Below are 22,927 nucleotides of genomic sequence, written 5' to 3'. Positions count from 1 at the left end.
GGGATATGCATTGCTACCAGAAACCGATGAGAGGAGATCGCCCATTGCCAAAGTCTGAGCGCTTCTCGACACAAGGGGTAGGACTTGGTTCCGCCTTGTTTGTTGATATACCAAACTACAGACATGTTGTCTGTGTGGACTGCAATTGTCCCTGAGGGAAGAAAGTCATTGAGGGCTTGCAACGTTAAAAGCACTGCTCTCATCTCTAGGACATTTATGTGCAGGTGGTATTCGAAAGGTTGCCACGTCCCATGAACCATCCTGCCCTGATAATGCCCCCCCCACCCGATCAGGGAGGCATCCGTAGTGACAGTGGCTACCGGGGATGGGGGTATAAAGTGTCTGCCTTGGTGAATCTGGGGAGAAGTGATCCACCAAGCAAGATGATTCTTGCAAATCTGTGTCACCAGTATTTGGTGACGCATTGGAAGTTGTTGGTAAGACCACTGAGTGAACAACATCCATTGAAGAAGGCGCATATAGAAGCGAGCCAGGGGAAGAAGGGTAATGGCCGCAGCCATGAGGCCTAACACCTTTAGAACCATTCTGGCCTGTACCTTCCTGTTGGCTAGAATGATCCTGACGTGACTTTGAATGTCTGAGATTCTTTGATCTGTAAGGGTAGCTGACATCCGAACAGTGTTTAAGTTTGCGCCTATGAAAGTAATAGACTGGCAGGGCAATAAGGATGATTTTTCGGAGTTGATCGAGATGCCCAATTGAGAACAAAGATTTATTGTGTAATCCCTGGCTTGAAGAAGCTGATGCCTGGTGGTGGCTGAAAGGAGCCAGTCGTTGAGATACGGAAACACCTGGAATCCTTGCCATCTCAGGTCAGCCGTGACCACTGCCATACATTTGGTGAACACTCTGGGGGCTGTAGTGAGACCAAAGGGCAGGGCTCTGAACTGGAAATGACTGGACCCCAGCCGAAAGCGGAGAAATCTCCTGAGCGCCTGTGAATTTTTATGTGATAGTACGCATCCTTAAGATCTATTGAGCACATCCAGTTGTCCTTCTGTAAGAAGGGCAGTATTGACTGAAGAGTGACCATTCGGAATCTTGTCTTCCTCACAGACTTGTTGAGTCTGCTGAGATCCAATATTGGTCTCCAGTCTCCCATCTTTTGGGGACCAAAAGAACCTTGAGTAGATTCCGGCTCTGAATGATCTGTTGTAACTGGCTGAATGGCTCTTTTTTGCAGTAGTTTTAAGACTTCTAACTCTGCAATTTCCCTTAGACCAGGTGGTACATCTGGAAGGGAATTTGAGTGACAGAAAGGACTTTCCTCGAAAGGAATTTTGTAACCCTCAGATATGATCGACTGTACCCATCTGTCTTGAGTGAGGGAACGCCAGGCTTCTGGGTACAGCGATAGTCTTCCCCCGACTGCCTCCAAGGATGGACAGCCAGGCAACACCTCAGGGATGCTGAAAGGGCTTGTCAGAGAGAGGTTCTCTGCTTCCCTGGTTTTGTGGAACCCTCTGCCTCTAGAGCGGCGTCTGTTATTGTTACCCCCTCTGCCTCTAGGGGTAAACTGACCACGTGAATCCGGCGTGACTCCTTGGGATTTGGGGAACCACATTTTGCCACCCTTCTGCCCTTTGGGGTAAGGTCTAGAAGGGGTGGAAAACGGACCCACGGCAGAAAGAGTCTTGCCGTCCTGCTCACACCTGGTCAACGTTTCCTTCACTTGAGGGCCAAACAAAGCTGACCCATCAAAGGGAGAGTTTGTGAAGGACGCCTTAAAGGGATCTGCAAAATTACAGAGCCGCATCCAGGCTTGGCGTCAAGAGCCACACCTGTACCTGCGGCCCTACTCGCTCCATCTGCTGCGTATGATATCAGTCGATGGAGGAGTTAGCAATAGAATTAAGGGTTCCTAGCTGCGAAGCAATTTTTTCTTGAGCCCCTGCAGCAGTAGGATCCTGTACTACTTCACCTAGCTCCTTAAGGATATCCCTCTGGAGTCTGGTGAAGTGACATAGGTAGTTCAGCGAACGCATAGCAAAGGTCGCTGAAGAGAACATCCGCTTACCATACCTATCCATGGTCCTAGAGTCCTTATTAGGAGGATGGACAGGTACGGAAGGATCTGCAAGTTCCTTCTTAGTGGCAGCCGCCACCACCATGGCATCAGCAGGGACACCTTTCGTGAGGAATAGCTTGTCCGATGGGGCAGTAATAAATTTAGAAGGCCTCCTAGGGACTGGCTCTACAGAGTCAGGAGCAGCCCACGCCTTTCAAGCAATAACCTGCATAAGGGGGTCGAAAGGCGGAGACACCCAGGAGGTGGAGGGCCGAGATCCAAACGCCTCCATCCTCAGAGGGATTATTGGTGGGCCAGTTTCCCCTCTGTCTAAGGAGTTCTAGGATGTCTGAAAAGGAGACATCCTCAGAGGGGGATCTTGGGGATCCCTCTGACTCATCTAAGTCAGTATCTGAAGTGATAGACTCGGGGGAGTCTACATGTTTCCTCTTACAGGTCCTCTTCCGCGGAGGATCTCCTGACTGATCAGGAGAATCCTCGGAAGAGGGGGTTCTTCCCAGTGGGGAAACCTGAGGCGGAGGATCTCTGGGTCCGGGAGCAAGACAAGTGGCAGAGATATCGACAGGCACCATAGAGGGAGGAGCTAAGGGAACAGACTGCTGGCTGAGTCCAGTGGCCAGCACACTCTTCATCACCTCGGCTCCTCCCAGGGAGGTCCGAGAGAACCCATTCCGAAGAACCAGGAACTCCAGGACCCACCGAAAGGGAAGGCTCCGAGGCAGATGTCAGAGCTGAGCTCACCAAGGCCGAGGCTCCAAGGGGAAGAGTGGGGTTGGACAAGGGTCCGATGCCACTCACCCCTCGGAGGAGACCAGGGAAGCCCGACCACCGAATCCCTCTAAGGAAGGTCTCAAGAGGAGATAAGAGTAGAGGCTGAAGGAGCAGAAGGGGGTATCTGTCCCTCAGCCATAGCAGAAACCATTCCGAAGACTCCAACTCCAAACTCTGGGGTGGAGTTGAAGGAGGAACTGCAATGGGTGTGGACTAATAGTCGCCTGTTGAGACGGACTATGTAGCATCTGGGCCAGTGCCTGTGATTTTAATAATCTACTGACCACTCTCTAAATCATGGTCAGAAAGCCTGGATGACCTGGATGATCGGCTCCGATGGCTCCCGAGAGGAGAGGAGAAGCCGGAGCCGAGTATCGGCTCCAAGGAAGGGGACCTAGATCTCTTCCTCGAAGGAACCATCGGAGCCGACGAAACCATGGAAGCTGTCGGAGCCGACAACTTTTTGGCACCGACAGAAAGTTTCGATGCATCGGCTCCGGCCGGAGCCGATACAGACATAAAAGTAAGGGTGTCGGAACCGGTCAGCACCGACACCGAAGCCTGAGCCACATGGTGATCGGAACCGATCGGAGCCGACACCGAAGTGTCCGAACCAGAATCAGCACCGATAGCCATCGGTGCCGAAGGTTTGTGCAAACCAGAATCGGCTCCAGCCGGAACCGATCTTGACTCTGAAAGAGTCGGAGCTGAGGTCGCAGGCTTGGACACAGAAGCCTGGGCCTTGGAAGACTTAGAAGTCTTAGATGGAGCCGACTTAGCCGGAGAGCCCTCTGGCTTAAGTAGGCCCCTCAAAATCAGCTTATTCCTCCTTTCCTGCAGGACTCTCTGGCTAAAAGAATGACAAATCGCACAGGAGTCCTGCAGGTGGAGAGGTCCCAGGCAGTATAAGCAAGAAGTGTGACCGTCTGTCAGAGACATCTTCTGACAGCACGAGTCACACTTCTTAAAGCCTGAGACCCTTTCCTTAGATATGGTGTAAAAAACACACACACACAACACCTGTCCAAGAAATATTACAAACTCAAAAAAAATGAGAAAAAACTATTCTCTCTCACACACACACACACACCCTAACAAGGGGGGGGATGGGATGGGAGAAGGCCTGACTAAAAACTTTAAAGGAGAGAGGGGAATTTTAGTCAGAAAAGGAGTAAAACTAGTGTAAAACTATTAAGTTTAAGTTTAAAATTAATTTTAAACTGAAAAAGGGGTAAAAGCAGTAGTGTATAAATCACTTACCAGGAGCTGGCAAAAGGAGGACCTCATCAGCGAAGCGGCAAACGAGATCTGGGTACTTACCGCCTTGCATCATGGGATATGGGGCTGCCTTGAGCTGGTAAAAGTGACTCTCGAGCTTAGCAAGTGCCGAGTCGGAGCCGAGGATCGGCTCCGAACCCATCAAGCAAGAATGAAGGCGAGATTGACAACTTAACATTTTGTCTTTCGGTAAACCATATATAAAAGTTGTATTAATCTGTGTTTAATGTTATTATTTTTTATAAAAAAAACTGTGGCGGTTACTGCTGCAGCTTGCAAAATGAAATGTGAACTGTACAAAATATTTACCACTTTCAGTGGAATTGTAGAGATGATAAAAAGTGAAAGTGATTTTTCAAATGTGCACATATTTGTACCTAATATGGCCTAGTGTTCACTGAAATTTTGTTGCAAGTCAAAGGACATATTACCTTATTTGGAATTATTATTATTATCTGGAATTCCTCACATTTCTCTTCAGTGGATTGTGTTGAACCTCAGGGAACATGTCTGGCTCTTATGTTCACAATGTATATGTTCTCACTTAAGAAGGTCATTGTATGGAGATATTCTCTATCAGCCATATATACATGGCATTCAAGTGTACCTCTCTCCTTCCAGAGAGTGTGCCAGATTTTTCAGTTTTAATAGATTGCTTGGAGTTGCTCTTTAATCAGCCCAGTGAGGCAGAAGTAATGTTGATGCATATGCTGCTATTTGTCTGTCGTTTTCCACTGCTCTTTTAGTCATGTATTTATTTATTTTATTTATCTGTCTGTCTGAATTTGTTAACCAGGGTATCCATATGTGTTGCATGTATGGAGGGAACCAGCTAGACTGATGTCTTGTGTTCAACATCTAGGCACCGTTCATAGGTTGCCATTGAAGAACGAGGTGTCAGCCATCTTGCTTTTATCTGGAGACTATAACTTAGATCAAATCTGTATTCTCTCATTGGGCTATGAAATGCTGCTGCATGCTCTATGTCTCCTTTTGCAGAGGAGTAGCTGGAGTGGGGTGAAGGGGGCAACCACCTTGGGTGACCGATTTGAGAGGACATAATCCTTTGTACTAGCATTCACTTTCTGAATGCCGATGTTTTGCCAAAGTGTTTCAGTGCTCTATGTGTATTCTAGTGCAGTACCAACATTCATAATACATTTATTTATTTATTTACATTTGTTAACTGGGTTTGTCCAATTGGGCTTGTGGCCCATTTTCAGTGAAGACCTGAGGAAAAACACTCCAGTAATACATTTTAAAACAAGTACAGTTTTAAACAATATTGATATAATAGCAGTTATAGCAAAACAATTCACATATATGTTGGGTTACATGCATAAAGTTAAAGTTGCATTAAAAAAAAGCTAAGTAACAATTTTACATTGATATAGTTCAATAGGTCAACAATAAACATTTTTTTGTTTGTATAAAATTGTGCAAATGCATAGTAGACACATTGGAGAGAGAGGTGTAATGAGGTACTAAGTATGGTCCATTTGAGGGTACATAAAGGGAAATCCAACAGAAAAAATCTGGTAACCTTGAGCCACGGACCAAGAAAGGCACAAAGCACATTGATTTAACGCAACTTTAATTATTTAAAACAAATGCGTTTTCATTGTTAAAATATAGCAGCTTCTTCAGAGTGAGAAAACGCGCCAAAACAGTTTGAATTGGTATATGTATCAAAAGTACAATGACGTCATGCATGAAAGACAATCCATAAAAGTGGTAGCACCAATTTAAACATAAAACTCTTATAAACACTACTATATAACTTACTGCCAAAACTAGCCTAAAATAAATATTAAATATTAAAACAAAATAATCATGAAAGTATACATCTATGTTACTTATAATAAAAATAATAATGCTAATTTGGCTAGACTTATCATAGTTCTGAAATGTTTTGTTCGAAAACTTAACTTGAACCTATTGTTTAATAATCCATCTATGAATAACGATACATGTTTGAAACTCAAAAGTGTCTTTAACCCACCATTACATCCTGTGTTACACACATTTGAGAATGTTTGTGAAATGGATTTTAGGTTCTTGTTGGATGAGCAGAGAAGCAGGCCTTCAGCACTTGACTTTAACATCTCAAGTGATCAGGCCTTAGCACTTTCTGAACTGAGCCACCTTCCTGTTAGGGTCATTAAACCCAATAAAGGGGGAGGGCTTGTAGTCTTCGATAATGTCGACTACACTGAAAAAATGTTGAAAGTCTTAAATTCACCGGCCTATTCTGTTTCCTCTGTCAATGAAATGAACGTTGCATATAACAGAATTAGGGGCTATTTAAGTGACCTATTTTTGGAGGAGAAAATTGATTCTGACACTTACAATTTCTTGGACATCATTTCCCCTAAAACTCCAGTAATGTTCGGGATCCCTAAAATCCACAAGGATCTAGCCAATCCACCCATGCGAGCATTAGTTGATGGTAGATGTTCTATGACACATCCTATAGCCCGGGTGATTGACAGTATCCTATCTAAATATCTTAGATCCATACAAACGATTTGTAGGGATTCCTGGACATTTCTTAAAAATATTAACAGTATTGAATAAGAACCCATCTTTCAATTTTCTAACTATCGACGTGGTCGACCTTTACACCTCAATTCCACATTTGGAAGCCATTGAGTGGATCAGTGGTTTAATGAGGGATTTAAACGCTTCACCTAATGAGATTGATTTGGTTTCACAACTATTGGACATTGTCCTTAGTTTCAATTTTTTCATCTTTGATCAACAAACATTTTTGCAAAAACAGGGAATAGCCATGGGCTCTCCCTGTGGGGCGAGTGTAGCTAACTTTTTTATGGCGTATTGGGAGAAACATTTCCTCTTAAACAACTTGGATTTTTCCAATGCCATTAAGTTCTACACTCGCTTCTTGGATGACATCTTTATTTTGTTTATTGGCGATGGCTCCCTTGCAGAAGATTTGGTTGGGTACATGAATTCTACCACAGAATTTTTGAAATTTACACACCACTTCTCGTCCTCTACTATTGATTATCTTGATGTGAAATTGGAAAAGAATATTATTGCAAATGTATTTCATTCCTCAATTTTTAGGAAACCAACTTATTGCAATTCTTTCCTACATTTCACAAGTCATCATCCCTTTAAGCAAAGACGTGCAATAGTTAAAGGACAATTAGTGAGAGCTGTACGTATGTGTAGCACTGATGAAGCGTTTCAACAAGAATGTTCATTTCTGAAAAACGTATTCACTAACCGTGGGTACCCTAGTAGGTTGGTTGATGAACTTATTGAAGAGGTCTCTCAAAAGAGACTGTTTGGTCATTTTCAACCACTCCTCCACCAAGTACCAGGTAGCAAAGATATGCTTTCTCTTGCTGATTCTGCCTTTGGAGTGCCCCCGGGTCCAACAGTGGAACTTTTTTCCTCTGACCCATTCCAAGAGCCTAGATGTAATGTCAATTTCAAACTGAGTCTCATTACTGTGTTCAGTTTGAATTCTAAGCAGATCTGGGACATTGTCTGTAAAAATTGGCAATTTATTTCAGCTAACCCATTTTTACTGGAAAAATTGGGCCCAAGACCTTTCATTACTTACAAGAGAGGTAGAAATTTAAAGGAACTCTTACAAAGACCTAATAACAATTGTTTTGAAACTAGGTTGAAAGGAACCTTTATGTGCGGAGCGTGTAATTGGTGTCACTGTTTGAAAAAAGGGAACAGTTTCACTATAAGAAACAAAAAATATTTAACATTTCACAAAATTAACTGTGAAACTAAATCAATAGTTTACTTGGCACTTTGTGATTGCTGTAATGCTTTCTACGTCGGCAAGACCGACCGTAAATTCCGTGAACGCATCTACCAGCACGCATATGCCATTAGGAAAAACAGAAGTGACAACGCTCTAGCCAAGCACATAACAAATTCACCTGGTCATAGTTTTCATTTTATAGGTATCGACCACGTACCAGTTAATATAAGAGGTGGCCCTACTTCTTTGTTGTTAGAAAACCGTGAGTTAGAATGGCAGGTTAAATTGGGAGCATTTTCAACCCCTGGTCTTAATGAAACCTGCAACATTTCATGTGTTTTGAAACTCAGAAGTTACCTTAGATGATATTTTATTACTTATCATTTTTTATTTTTAATTTTTATTATTATTTTTATTATAAGTAACATAGATGTATACTTTCATGATTATTTTGTTTTAATATTTAATATTTATTTTAGGCTAGTGTTGGCAATAAGTTATATAGTAGTGTTTATAAGAGTTTTATGTTTAAATTGGTGCTACCGCTTTTATGGGTTGTCTTTCATGCATGACGTCATTGTACTTTTGATACATATACCAATTCAAACTGTTTTGGCGCGTTTTCTCATTCTGAAGAAGCTGCTATATTTTAACAGCGAAAACGCATTTGTTTTAAATAATTAAAGTTGCGTTAAATCAACGTGCTTTGTGCCTTTCTTGGTCCGTGGCTCAAGGTTACCAGATTTTTTCTGTTGGATTTGTCTTGTGCATTTCACTTCGTTTGTACATAAAGGGAAGGAAGACTAGGTAGGGTCATGGCAAGGGCAGGTTCTGGAATTGAGAAAATAAGCTTTTAGTTCATTTTTAAAGTGTGAGGTGTGGGAGATTGAACATAAGTCAAGGGGAAGTTTGTTCCAAGCATGGGCAAGGGAGTGTTTGTAGAGTAGTTTGCCTACTGACCTTTTTGGGTGGTAGATATCAAGTAATTGTTGATTAGAAGTACGGTGGTTCCGGGATGGGATGTAGATGGAGACTAAGGAAGACAGCGATGGACAGAAGGAGGGTTTATAAAGAATAGAGTGTAGCATATGAAATTGATAAGATAGCAGAAACTGGGGAAGTTCAAGCCATTGAAGAGAGTTTAAAGAAATGCAGTGGTGTGAGTTGTATAGGGAGTTAGTAATGAATCTGGCTATTTTATGGTAAGTCTGTTGCAGTTTGTTTAGAGTGGAGGCCTGGATATTGGTAAGAACTGGAGCGGCGTATAAGAGGGAGGGGAGGAGGAGTGCCTGGCCCAGGGTACGTCTAGATTCAGGGGTTAGGATTTTTTTGTTCCAATATAGCAGACCTAGTTTCTGGTTTGTTTTTTTATACATTGGAGTATGTGTAGGTTGAACTTGAGTTCGTCATAGATAATGACCCCTAGGAGTTTTGTTTGGGTGTCAGGTTGGATGTTTGTATTGTCAGAAGATGTAATAAAAAAGGAGGTTTTGTGATGAGAAAGAGAACGGGGAAGGAAAAGTAGGAATTTGGTCTTTTTGGGATTTAGGATCAATACGTTGTGAGAGCACCATTGTTCAGTGGATAGTAGGGCCTGTTGGGTCAGGGAGTGTAGTTCAGGAATGTTATTTGAGTTGGATATAAGTGTGGAGTTGTCAGCATACTGAATAAGGGAGGATTCTTTGCATGAGGTGTAAAGATCATTGGTGAAGATGTTAAACAAAAGGGGTCCCAAGATGGAGCCTTGGGGAATACCAGTGGAGATGGGAAGGAAAGGTGAGAAGGATGACAGCCATTTGACAGATTGTTCCCTGCCAGATAGGTAACTATTAAAACAGGCAAGTGTGGAGGGCGATAGGTGGAGATTTGCAAGTTTGGATAGTAGTAGAGGCTGAGAGACAGTATCGAAGGCTTTGGAGAGATCTAGGAAGAGACAGGATATGAGTTTATTGTTGTATAGGGCCTCTGCAGTGATATGAGTGAAGGAGAGGAGGGCAGTGGTGGTGGTGCTGTGGTGAGGACGAAATCCATGTTGGGTAGGGGTAAGTAAGTGGTGTGTGAGGAGGTGATTGAGAAGCTGTGAGTGAATACATTTTTCTAATATCTTGGAGAGGGGAGACAGAATGGCAATGGGTCGGTAGTTTGAGGGGTCAGTGGAGTTTCCAACTTTATGAAGAGGGATAGTGAAGAAAGATTTCCAAAGGGTGGGGACAGTTGATTCCAGAATAGATCGATTAATTAGTATAGATACAGGATAGACAATTGAGTCAGCAGCAAGTTTGAGGAATGTAGGAGATAGATTGTCAGTGGAAGGAGAGCAAGGTTTTAGCTTGAGTAGTAGAGATTTGATGTAAGTAATGGGAACTGGCTCAAAAGAAAACAAAGTTGTGTTATTGGGACTTGGAGAGGTGGGTGTCGAAGTAGAATTTGGCTTAGAGCTTACCAGATTTTGGATGGAAGAGAGAAAGTGTTTATTCAGGAGGGTAGCTGTTTCCTGAGAGGAGGAGTTAGGGTATGGGGAGAGATTAGAGAGCTTTCCATGATAGAGGATGTTGTTGAGAGTTGACCAAAATTTTCAAGGATTGGATTTGTTGTTAAGCTGAGCAGAGCAGTAGTATAAGTTTTTGTCATTAGTTGTATGTTTTTTTGCAAGGTTCCTCAGTTGTCTGTATTTTTTGAATAAAAGGTGGTTGTTTAGTTTTAAACTGGAACAACGGGAACCAAACAGCAAAAAACAACGAAGACCACTTCCACCAAAGGATTTATTGCACACTGGAATAAACTTTCTCTGACATCTCGGCCAAAGCCTTCAAGGAGAATCTCCTTGAAGGCTTTGGCCGAGACGTCAGAGAAAGTTTATTCCAGTGTGCAATAAATCCTTTGGTGGAAGTGGTCTTCGTTGTTTTTTGGTTGTTTAGTTTTAGTCCAGGTTTTCCAAGCCTGATCTCTTTGTTTCATAAGGGACCTAGTCTCTTTGGAGAGCCAGGGAGCATGGTTTGATTTTACTCTGGTCTTCCTAGAGGGAACTAAGGAGTTTAGAGTATTCAGGAAGATGCTATTGAAAGTGCTTACAGCATCGTTTAGGGGGAGGTGTTTTAGGATGGACCAATCTATGTTGTGGGGAATGGAGTTAAATTGGGGTGAATTGAAAGTCGATAGTTTTCGACAGTCTTTGATAAGGTGGGGTTTAGGAATATGGGAGTAGTGTCTTAAGATGGGGGTAGGGAGATGATGACTGAGGGAGTCAGGTAAGGTGGTGGGATTGTGGTATTGGTGGGGGGAATTGGTAAGGATCCAGTCTATGATGGAGCTGGAAGTGGAATTTTTATGGAAGTGAGTGGGCGATGTTATAAGTTGGTGGAAGCCGTGTAGGTGGATACTGAGTTGGGGGAGTCAGTTGTGAGTTTGGACCAATCAATGTTGACATCACCAAGGATAAGTGTCTCATATGGTATATTTTGGGAGGAGAACCAGGATAGGATGTTTTCAAGAATGTGCAGATTGTTTCCAGGAGGAAGATAGATAGAGGCATTTGCAAGTTTTTTGTGGGGAATCAGATGGCAGTTAAGGATGATGATTTCAGCTGGGAGAAAGTCAGGAATTGGGGAAGGGTATGGTGAGAGGTTAAGAATGTTTGAGTAGAGGATGGCCACGCCACCACCTTCTTTACAGGTCTATCAGATCGGAAGATATTATAACCTGGTGGGAGAATTTCACTATTTGAGATTTGTGGCTTGAGCCAGGTTTCTGATAGGGAGAGGATGTGAGGGGTATTGAAAGCTATTCATGAGTGCAGCTCAGTGACTTTATTAGCTAGACTCTGAATATTCAATGAGTAAATAGTTAAGTATTTGGATGGAGATGATTGTTGTGACTGAGGTTGGTGACTGTTAGAGGAGTAAGATGGGGGCAGTGTAGAGGTAGTTTTGGGGAGAGAAGAGGGGCCAGGGTTGGGATGGATATCTCCAGAACAAAGTAGGATTTTAGTGAGGAAAGAGTGTGTAGTAGATGCTAGATGGAGTTTGTATAGTTTTGACTTAGCTTTGTGGAAAAGTTTCAAAACCTGTATTATGGATAGTTTATATAGACTTGAGGTAGTGGTAGTAAAGAGATTAGGGGAGATAGTAAAAGATGTAGTTGGATATATGTTGTATGAGTCAGAAGTTGGCAAACATAGGAGTGGGTCAGAGAAATTGGAGTGGTAAGAGGTGGAGATAGAGTAAGGAGTAGTGTAGAAGATATTAGAAAATAATACATGTTGGAATAAAATATGGTCAGATAGAGTAGGTAGAGAGACAGTGGTATAGAGGAAGTGGTGTTGACAATATTGACATATTAGTAAGGTGGTTGTGGCAATAGGCATGAAGTGGAATTGTAGTGGCTAGTGGGACAGGAAGGGGAGGGATGGTTAGGTATAAAGTTAATTGTAATATTGGTGGGTGGGAATGGGGGTAGGGTAGCGAAGTGAGCCCGCGCGTAGCAAGGGAGAATGGAGTGGGGCTAGCACCCTGGTCAAGATGAAGTCATAGAAACAATCAGAAAAAGATAGTGAAAAACTAGCTTGAGAGACAAGGATATAAAGTTTCTAAAATGTATAGTCACAGAAATAAAATAAAAAGAAATAAAATATGAGCAGAAATAAGCTTACAAAAAGACACTGGCCTCAAGCTACACAAGTAGATTTACTTGAAGCAAACCCAGTGCTGTATGGTTAAAATAAGCTACAATAGAGAGGAGCTTTGGAGGGGGAGAGAGAGGTATTATTAGTAGCTAAAAGCAGGGCAGCTAAAAGCAGAGCAAAAGCCTTAATATTGTATTTACCTTTAGCAAGTGGTTTGCTGCAATTCCAGGTGAGGCAGGAATTTTTAGTTTACATGTATGAGTGGAATGTTTTTTTTTTGGGCGGGTTCCTAAACATAATGTTGATAGAGACAGCTCAAAGAGAATGTATTTACAACAGCTGGAACTACTTGACCAGCTTGGAACTTGCTGCAAAGTCTGCCTTCCATGAGCTAAAAGTGGGTAGAAGTAGCAGATGCATGCAGTTTGATCATGGGGTAACTGATGCCTAAACTATATAGGTGCCTGAGATAGGTCAAGCTCACCTGCTGACTGACTTAGAGCAACATAGCATACCTTATATGCTCAAAGTGAGAACCGGTTCACTTAGAGGCATAGGCTTGCCTAGTGGAACACTTGTAGCAGCCTGAATAACCTCTAAGACTCCAGCAGGGATCTGTGATAGAATCAGTAGGTTTACATCAGAAGTCAGTTACTTAGGCAGAACTAGATGCTGTATCACCTATGGGAAACCTCCTTGTCTCTGAACAGAAAATTATCCCAAACTTCCAGGGACATGAGTGCCTGAAACTATGCCCTTTTTGTTCACTGGAGACATTGTGAATTAGCTTTTCTTTTCTTGATGAGATATGGAATCAGCAGCCATGGTAGAAAGGCACATTGGAATTGCCAGTGCCAGGGCACGGAATTAATTTACTTGCTCTTCTACAGAAAAGAATAGAAGAGGACTGCAGTCTCCTGAGTTGAAGCTAGGTCAGTCTCTACAGTGGCCAACATTCAAAAGACCCAGACAACGTATGGCTTCTGAATTGGCATCTCTAGGAAAGGACTGGAGTAATGGCTGAGGGAGTCCTTCAGCTCATTCTTTTACCCTGAAACAGGAAGATGCTGCTGTCTGTGGCTCCCTGCCAGGGATATTGGTTCACTGCAGAGGGAGTATAACTGTATGCTCCTGTGATTGTTTAGAAACGGACTGGATTAGACAGTTCAGCACATGAGAAGTGGCTGGAGGAGCAACTTTATTACCAAGATCTTCAGGTCATGATGAATTTTCATCTTTAACTAGTTGACATGGAATTTGAAGGAAACAACATTCTTGAAGTGTGTGATAGTTGAGTGTCCAACTTTGAGTTAAAGATCCATCATTAGAATCTCTAAATTCAACAGCAGGAACTGGACGTTCACTAGGATATTGGTGGAAATTCTCTAATGCTGCATGACTTAGCAACATAGTTCTGACACCAGGGGAAATCTGTGAATGAGCACATGGTGATTCTTCAGCTAAGTGTAACAGATGGCCCTTTAAAACATACCCATATGCTCATCCAAAGGTAACAAATGGTCCTTTACAACACCTGGAAATAGCATTGTGAAGATTGGAGGCAACCATTAGTGTGTATGAGTCTTGGCTCTGCACTGTACTGTAACTTGGGGCATCAAGACCATGCCTTAATGGGACTTCTCCCTGGGCAGAAATGACTAATATTGATTTCTGCAATGTACTGGACTTCCAAATGCTAATCAAGGCTGCCCCTTAAATGATGCAGAAACTCGACAAGATGAATATAGAATCCAGAAGAAAGCAACCCTCTGTACGAAATCAGTAATCAGAATCCGCAGCAAGTATGCAATAAAATTACTTTAATGGACCACTAGCTTAACAGTTTATTGTTTGGAGGATAAAACCCCTTCTAAAGAGGTATCCATGCTTAAAAAGCAGCACTGTTTATGTATCAGTCCTACTGGCTGAACGATTATACATGTTAGATACTTAAAAGTTACAACTATTTTTTTTCTTCAAAAGAGAACTGCTTAACTGCTTATTCAAGCCATGTTGCATTAAACTGTTAAGAGTAAATACCCAAAACATTTATCTTTGTTCAAAAATATTTTAATTGTCACTAACATTGCTTCAAACATGCTCTGTCTAAATACATAAAACCCTCCACACAGCTGTTGTGACACCCTGAAAATAATAACTGACTTAATTAACCTATTATGCAAAATTTTACAAATAAGTTCTCTTTGTGTATATTAACATTTTTCTAGTCAGACCTACTTAAATCTTTTCACATACATATTTCAAAATATAAATTACATATGTAGCAGAACTGATACCTACTTCCCTAATACATTTCTTTTTATCTAGCAGAATAATAAAACTGTCATTGTGCAGTGCGTGCCTATAAATGCTGCAGTTCCAACTCTTCTTCATACCTGTTACAGTAATAATCTGAACCCTCCAGCCCTGTCTAAATAAATTCCTATGTTTCTGTCCAACGGCTGTGGCCACATTTCATCTTCTTTGAAAAACACTGCAGTATTTTAGTTCCTGTTTTTTGTTTTTATACCCAGTTAACAAAAGTAACCACATCAAAATTATCTGTTGTCATTAATATGTTCCCATAAAATGTCTGTGCTTTTAGAATGCTAATGTATGCTGGTTGTAGATTTACTGTACAAACTCTCTCATTGTTTTCTACACAACTGACATCAGTTAGGGGACTACTGCTTCTGGGAAACTGCAGGGCTCATGCATAAGGGAGAGTCAGTGATATTTTCATATAATGTGAGCTTCTGTAATAAACATAGAAGGGCTGGCACCTATTTTCAATATCTTAGTTTAAATCGTTAAACCAGCAGAGCCCTGTAGACTAAGATTTGAAAAGGTTATAAATACTTCCTCCCAGAGAAGTAGCTGCGTCATCTAGAGCCCAGAGCCATCCTCAGTATCACACCCCTTCTCAAGGTCTATATGAGTAGGTGTTGCTTCCAAAATGCGGGAGCCACCCAGCTAACCAGGTCCCACCCCAACCCTCCTCAGCTGAGGAGCAATTAAAAAAAGGCAATGATCAGGTACCTGTGGTTCCTGAAATGCAGGAGCCAATCAGGTCCCATTTCTGCATCCTGCCCCAAGCCGTACAAAATAAAAAAAAAATCTGTTTTTTTTTTTAAACTGTAGCAAACTGCTTCATAATCAGGTCTCCACTGAAAAGAGGCTAGTGGCCTTGTGGGACTAATCTGGTCAATAAATAACAGGGATTGCAAGAAAAAAATGTCCTACTTTGTCAGAAATGGATTCATTCACCTGAGGCAATTGCCTACAGGCAGGGTTAGCTAAACGTGTGTGACTTTTACATAGTATGTAAAGCACTGTTTCTATAGGGAAGCCAATACATAAGCAATTGAAGTCATCTTGCATTATCATATCTGAATCTATATCATTCATCAAAATACTAGTAATTTCTTTCCTAAGTACATACTAATATTCACTGCTAAAAATGTTATAAACATCTTTATAAAAAAACAGGCAAGTCACAGTTTTAAAATAATGATCATGAAGTGTATCTAACTTCTTGGCTACACGGTTCTCATCTGTCAGGAAGACATAGAAGACATCTTCCAGTTGATGGTCACTACTTAGGACTTCAGCCAATGGAGTGTCCACACCAGAACTGGTTCCATGAAGTCCTGGAAAAATCTGGACATGTGGATTACAAGAAGGTCATTCTACTGTGACCATCATTTCTAATACCTTGGAGAATAATTTGAACGCTGTAAAAAGTCTGCATGGTACCACTGTTTAGACGAAATAATGACTGCCCAGATAAGAAAGGAATTTCCTGTGAAGATCCAAAATACTGATATGGTAGAAGGCATCTGACATGTTCAGCAGCACCTTGCAGTTGCAGGGACATAACACATTTAAGACTCACCATCTTGAACTAGATGTACCGGATACACCTGTTGAAATTGCTAAGGCCCAGAATAGGATAACATTCATCACTTCCCTTTAGGAATAGGCAAATCTTAAATCTGTAACTGTGTTCTGAAAAGTGGACAGTTTCTATTGCCCCATTTCAATGAGGCCTGCTGTGGGGAGGACATGTAAGCTCCAAAATGCAGCTAAGGTGATAACCTATTACCTATTGTCCTTTCTGACAGCTCTCCAAGATAAGGTGAACTCCAGTAACCATCTGTTTTCCACAATCAGCCCCAGGCTGTAATCAGCATTACTGCCACTAGACTAGTAGAGTTGTCCTGTTAAAAGACTTGGCTGGCACAAGTGGGGGCAAGTATTATTGAAGTTTGAGAACCTGTCTAGGATAGCAAATATTATTGCTGTTTTACAGTTGGCTAGATGTGCAAGAGGAGGAGAAGAAGATGATGATAGTTGTAAAATTTCTTCAGTGTGGTGAGGATCTTCCCCTTTTTCACAAGAACCTAAGTACCATGTTCACTCATAGTCTCACCTCAGGCTTTGTGCCCACTGAATGGCACACAATGATGGTTATCCCACTCCACAGGGGGGAGCCAATATGGACCCCGGGAACTACCATCCCATTAGCCTGACGAGCCTGGCCTGCAAGGCCATGGAACGTATCATCGTGGAACTTATAAACAAAGACATTGGTAATCTCCAAACTCTACACCCCACCCAGTTCTGGTTTGTAAAAGGCAGATCATGTCTCCTAAACCTGATAGACTTCTTTGAAGCAGTCACCAAAGCCGTATATGAAGGTAAGGGGGTTCACACAGCCTATCTAGATCTTGCCAAGGCTTTCGACACCATCCCCCACTCTGGAATTATAGATAAACTCACCAAACTAGGTATAAACACAAGATGGGTTGCCAACTGGCTCACTTGACAGAACCCACACTGTGAAAGTAGCAGACTCCAAATCTGACTTCAGACCAGTGACAAGTGGAGTACCACAGGGTTTGGTCCTGGGTCCTCTCCTGTTTTGTATCTACTTCTCTGAAGTACAGGCTAACACAGAAGGTCTTTGGTTTGCGAAGTTCGCAGATGACTGCAAACTAGGAGCCATAATCGAAACTCATAATGATGTGGACATCCTACAAAAGGGCCTCACTGAGACAGATGCCTAGTGTCAAAGCCATGGCCTCAAGCTGAATGCCAAAAAGTGCATTGTCATCCCCTTTGGTAAAAACTCTGTACCCATGAACTACAACATAGGCGGTAGTATACTTAACAACGAAAGTGTGATAAGAGACCTTGGGACACAGGTAGACAGTAGTCTCTCCTTTGATAATCATATCGCCACAGTAGTCAGGAAATCCTTCTACATGGCACACCTCATTACAAAAGGTTTCTCATCCAGAAAAAGAGGTCATTGTTCCCCTCTCTTCATCACTCATTAGACCCATTATAAAGTACAATGCCCCTTTTGGTATGTACCTCAGTAGACATCTACAACAACTGGAAAGGTTGCAGAAATACCTCACAAAGAGGATTAATGGCCTCAAACAGATGCCCTACGCAGATCGTCTCAAAAAACTCCAGCTTTACTCCATCGCATATCGCCTACTCAGAGGTGATCGCTGAGTAACATACAAAGCTATGTCAAACCCAGAGCTGTTGGACATGCTCCACTTAAAGAAATCCCAACCTCTCCAAGCTACACACTCTAGGAACCTAAACCTTGTCACCACAATAAACAGAACATGCTGGAGTGATAGATTCCTGTCCCAGAGACTTCCCATACTCTGGAATAAACTACTTATCTATATCAAACAAAGCTCCTCATTAGCACTCTTCAAGAAAAATCTTGATGATTGGATGGGAAATAGGAAATTCACACAGGGGATCACTTCTGTGGCTCTGCTCGACAGTGGCACAGGAAAATAATTTTCTTGGGTGGCAAAAGCCAGGCTACCTTTTTGGCTGGGCTTGTATAGGCCCTAGGGCCGATAGCCTAGTACTTACCTATGAACATTGGCCCCATCATGAGTGGCCTGGCCAGAGAGGATCTGTCCTTTGAAGTGAACATCCAAGGATATTATTCCTGAGTTTCTCCATGAAGGACAGTAGTACCATCCTAGACAAATGTATAACTGAGTTGATGGCCTTGGCCACAGGATCAGCATACTTGGAATTGCAAGAGGCTACATAGAATTTAACTTTAGAAGCTGTAGACAGAGTTTGTCTGAAATCCTTCATGAGACCAGATTGAGAGGCCTACAAGCTTCAGTTCCAGTGCTAGGTCCTCTAGTGAGGACTAAGATTTGGACATATGAGGCAAACAGTTGATGTAAGCCCGCATCCATGAGGCAGACAGATAAACTCTCTTGCTACATGGGTCAAGAGATTTAGACGGTCTCACTGAAAAGAGCAAAATGTTGAGGTGTCTGGGGCACACGTTATTCTAATGTTACGACAGAGCCGTCATCTCAAGAATATCAAGTAAGAAATGTGTTCCATTCATCTGGGGGCCTGAAAAGGGTGTGCACACTTATAGGTAGCCACTGAAGCAAAGTCAGGATGCCTTCCACAATGATGTACTTGACAACCAGCTGCATGAGAGGAATATCCATAGTTTTTCAGTCGTATCCTCTGGTATACATTCCAACATCTTTGGAGGAAGAAGTGATGAATGTTATAACCAGTTCATGATAAAACTCAAAATGTCAAGGTCTTATCAAATTAAGGGTTATTCAGGGGGAAATGGGATGATGTTCCACTGTCCTTGTTCATTTCAGAGGCAATGACTTCCAGGTCTTCAGATTCCTCACAGGCATCTGAGATTGAAGACTCCTATGAACTCATATGAGATCAAGCATGATTGCATGCAAAGGAAACTTGTGACAGTCGGTGTTTGGTGAATGAAAATCAGCATATATGTGCACACTTCCCAAATGTGCAGCATGAGGAAAAAAGACCGGAGTCTGGCCCAGTTTTATCATCACCATCATCAGGCCATATTCACTACGTGTGCAGCTCTGCACCGGCAGCTAAAATGTTTGTCATATATCAAGACATATTTTTCATGTTCAGGCCTTGAGTCTTTATCTTTGGCACTGAATGAAAGAAGATGCCATTCAGCCATGCCAATAGACTCTGTTGGGTCTGAGGAGAGTTCCTAGAAAAGAAAATATTTGCCTAGAGTACCCCCAAATTTGTGACTGCATAATTTAAGATCCTTTTCACAATGATAAGTCAGTATGTTGCAACTGTGGCTTAGGGCTGGGCAGCACTACACTCTAGAATGCACCCCCTCCCACACTGGACACTAGGGATGCTCCTCCTCCAGGCCTGCTGTCATCCACTAAATCAGAGGACTGGTGTGGGCCTAACCAGTCAATAGTTAAGTAGTCACTAGGTTTTGTCCCTAATTAGTGGTGCACTGCAGTGGTAATGCTCTTCCATAAGGGTGGACTTGCAGCCAACACCGGTAATTACAGATTTATCAGCATTACTCCTGTTCGATTCTCGGCTGGACTGCCTTCTGTGTGGAGTCGGCATGTCCTCCCCACAGTCGAGTGGCCTCCGAAAGACATGTGTGAATGGGCGTGCCTTCGCTGAAGGTTGGGCATCAGGCTGGGAACTCAGCACCACAATAAAAAAAATCTACTGCCAATCATTAGCGGGCCGGAGTTCCACTGTGGCGACCCCTAACCGGGAAAAGACAAACAACATCAGCCTTACAGTCCATATCTGCAAAGCCATGGAACACACTATAACTGACCTCATAAATTGTGATATCAAGAATCTTATTAGACTTGACTTCCAGCAGTTTGGTTTGTGAAGGGTAGATCCTGTTTGTTTTTAATCTGATAAACAACTTTGGAAGGGAGATGGAGGCTGTTAATGTGACCATGCAGTTTATCTTGACCAAGCCATTTGATACCATTTCTTTGCTTTAAAAAATGACAAGATAGATAGCAGACTGTCTGAAAGACAGAACCCACACAGTGCCTTATCAGAAAGTATGAACGTGAACAGAGGTATCACTCTGGGATTAGTGCTGAGATCTCTCCTCTTTAGTATTTAGTTCTCAGATTTCCAAGGAGAGAGCCAAGATTTCTGGTTAACAATTTTGCAGGCAGTTGTAAGTCACCCTATGACACTTAAACCAACCAGAATGAACTTTCCCTAATTATCTGCTGGCTTCAGAATAAATGCTAAAACATGTAGTATCATCACTTGTGATTGACATCTCTTCCCCTCGCTGTACACTACCGCCGTACACTATAGACAACACACCACTATAAAAAGAAAATGTAGTCCGACACCTAGCTACTTGGTTGATAGTTCCCTCTCTTCTGACCGAAATGTGCCAGTGGTCATCAGGAAATCCTTTTATTCAGTCAAACTAATTGCCAAAGGAATATCATCAAAGTGTAAAAAGGTAACCATTCTCATTGTCAGTACTAGTAAAATTATGAAGTAATGCACTCCCTTTGGGATGTATTTCACCAAACATATCAAACAATTAGAGTGGTCCTAAAGGTTTCTAACCAAAAGGATCACGGGTTTAACGTCCCTGAGCTACTGAGAGAGTCTGAAAACTCTATCCTTAGACTTTTGAGGAGAGATCTCTGTCTTGCTTACATTGCCATTACAGACCTTATCATCCTGGAACTCCTGTATCTTCACAAGTCCAATATCTCCACCAGTACTGGAACTGGTGACCTAAATCTTCACTGACTAATAAAACACAGTGGAGGGGCATACTTATAACCCAGCACCTGCCAAACCTTCGGAATAAATGTCCCCTGCATGTTAAGCAGTTTGACAGTCTTTCTTTACATATAACCAAGATGACTGGTGTGGCCATCCTGCAAAAAGGCGGTACAGTTTGAAGGAAGGTGCTGGCAAAGAGTAAATCATCATTTGACTTGGTGGTGTTCGAATATCTTAAAATTAATGAATCCATGAGCTCAGCACCTATTTTTAAGCTGCTGATCTGTTTTAGTTAGATACCGCAGAGGTATTTCCAGTTGCTTGATGTTTCTAGTAAGATGCATCTGAAATTGGGCCTTTTTTTCTGTGATTGGCCTAATCGGTGTCCGTACAAGAGGGTAAGGACCTTTGATGTTGAAGATATTGCTTTTTCAATGAGTTGCTGAAGGTAAAAGGACTTCTAACTACTGCTATAACATGATGTTTAAAAGACTATCCACTATCTATCCATTTATGTCTCAAGGTCTGTCATTAAATTCTCATTTTGACGTGGGATGTTGTCTGTATTCTCAAGCTGGAGGGAGGGATTATTTGACAAAATGCGATGATGATGATGTACTTTTTAACATTTAAGTCCATTTTAGTACATCAGTTATTAACAAATGTAAGCTCATGTTAGAGTAACTGTGTGTCTGAAGGTGACTTGAGGATGACATCCGGATTACAATAATCTGCAAACGTCATTAACCAGAGATACATGTTTGCAATTTGGAAATCAGGGAAGCAGATGTCGAGTAACAGAGTTTCCAAGACAGATCCCTGGAGAACTCTTCTGGACACCTTTGTAGTCTTTGAAGAAGCATCCACCACCAACCCCCCTCTCTGTGTGGGTTCTGTCCTTCAACAAGTTTGCAGTCCATTTAATTACATAGGGGTTAATTAGAAGTGCATCTAATTTATTTATTATGTTGGTAAGAGGGTATAGTGACAAATGCCTTGCTGAGGTCAAGGTATGCTGCATGGGACAGTATGCCAATTGTCCAAGGCTTGTATCACCCTGTCAAAGAAGTTTACTGGATTCATCAGACAGGATTTACCCTTGACAAGGCAAAGGTACAGTGGGTCAAGTCTGATAAGGTTCTTGATATCAATGTTAACCAGATCTGTTATAATATGTTCTATGGCTTTGCATATGAGACTTGTCAGAGTGATGGATCTATCATTTCTGAGGTCAGTGGTGGGGATACTCATGAAGTAGCGTCATCACCGCTGGGCACCATACCTGGGGGACAATGCCATTTACTAAGCTTAGGTCGAATAGATTAACAAGTGGGTATATCAGCGCTTGTTTAATGCTGTTTATTAGGCCGACTGGGATATTATCAGATCCCATGGAGAATGTATTTTTCACCTTAGAAAGTACTTTAAGTAACTGATGATAATTGGGAGTTGGACACCTTCAGGAATATGTGGGGTTTTTGTATACCTGTCTCCGTAATGGTTTCACTGAATTGGTTTGCTAGTATGTCAGCAATATCTCTGTAGCTGAGTACTTCCATTTTGACTCATCTCTGAGCAATGCTGAGTGTTTCTTCTTGCATTTCTAATGTAATTAAAGAAGAATTTGTAGCTATCTTTACCTTTCAATGCTAGTCTAATTTAATGGAATGCCTTTGTTTTCCTGATCATTTTCAATTCCTTTGATAACTTTTTAATATTACATTTGATTTGAGGGACTTTAGTTTTGCTGTGTAATTCAAAAAGTATTTTTCTATTACCAGGTAATTTGTTTATGGTTGTGGACCACCATGCTGGTTTGCAGCTAAATGTTCAATGTTGTTTTGATCTAGTT

Source organism: Protopterus annectens, chromosome 11.part0, assembly GCF_019279795.1.
Source record: "Protopterus annectens isolate FY-2018-M chromosome 11.part0, PAN1.0, whole genome shotgun sequence".
Classification (NCBI taxonomy): Eukaryota; Metazoa; Chordata; order Ceratodontiformes; family Protopteridae; genus Protopterus; species Protopterus annectens.
Note: the sequence above shows the minus strand (reverse complement) of the source record.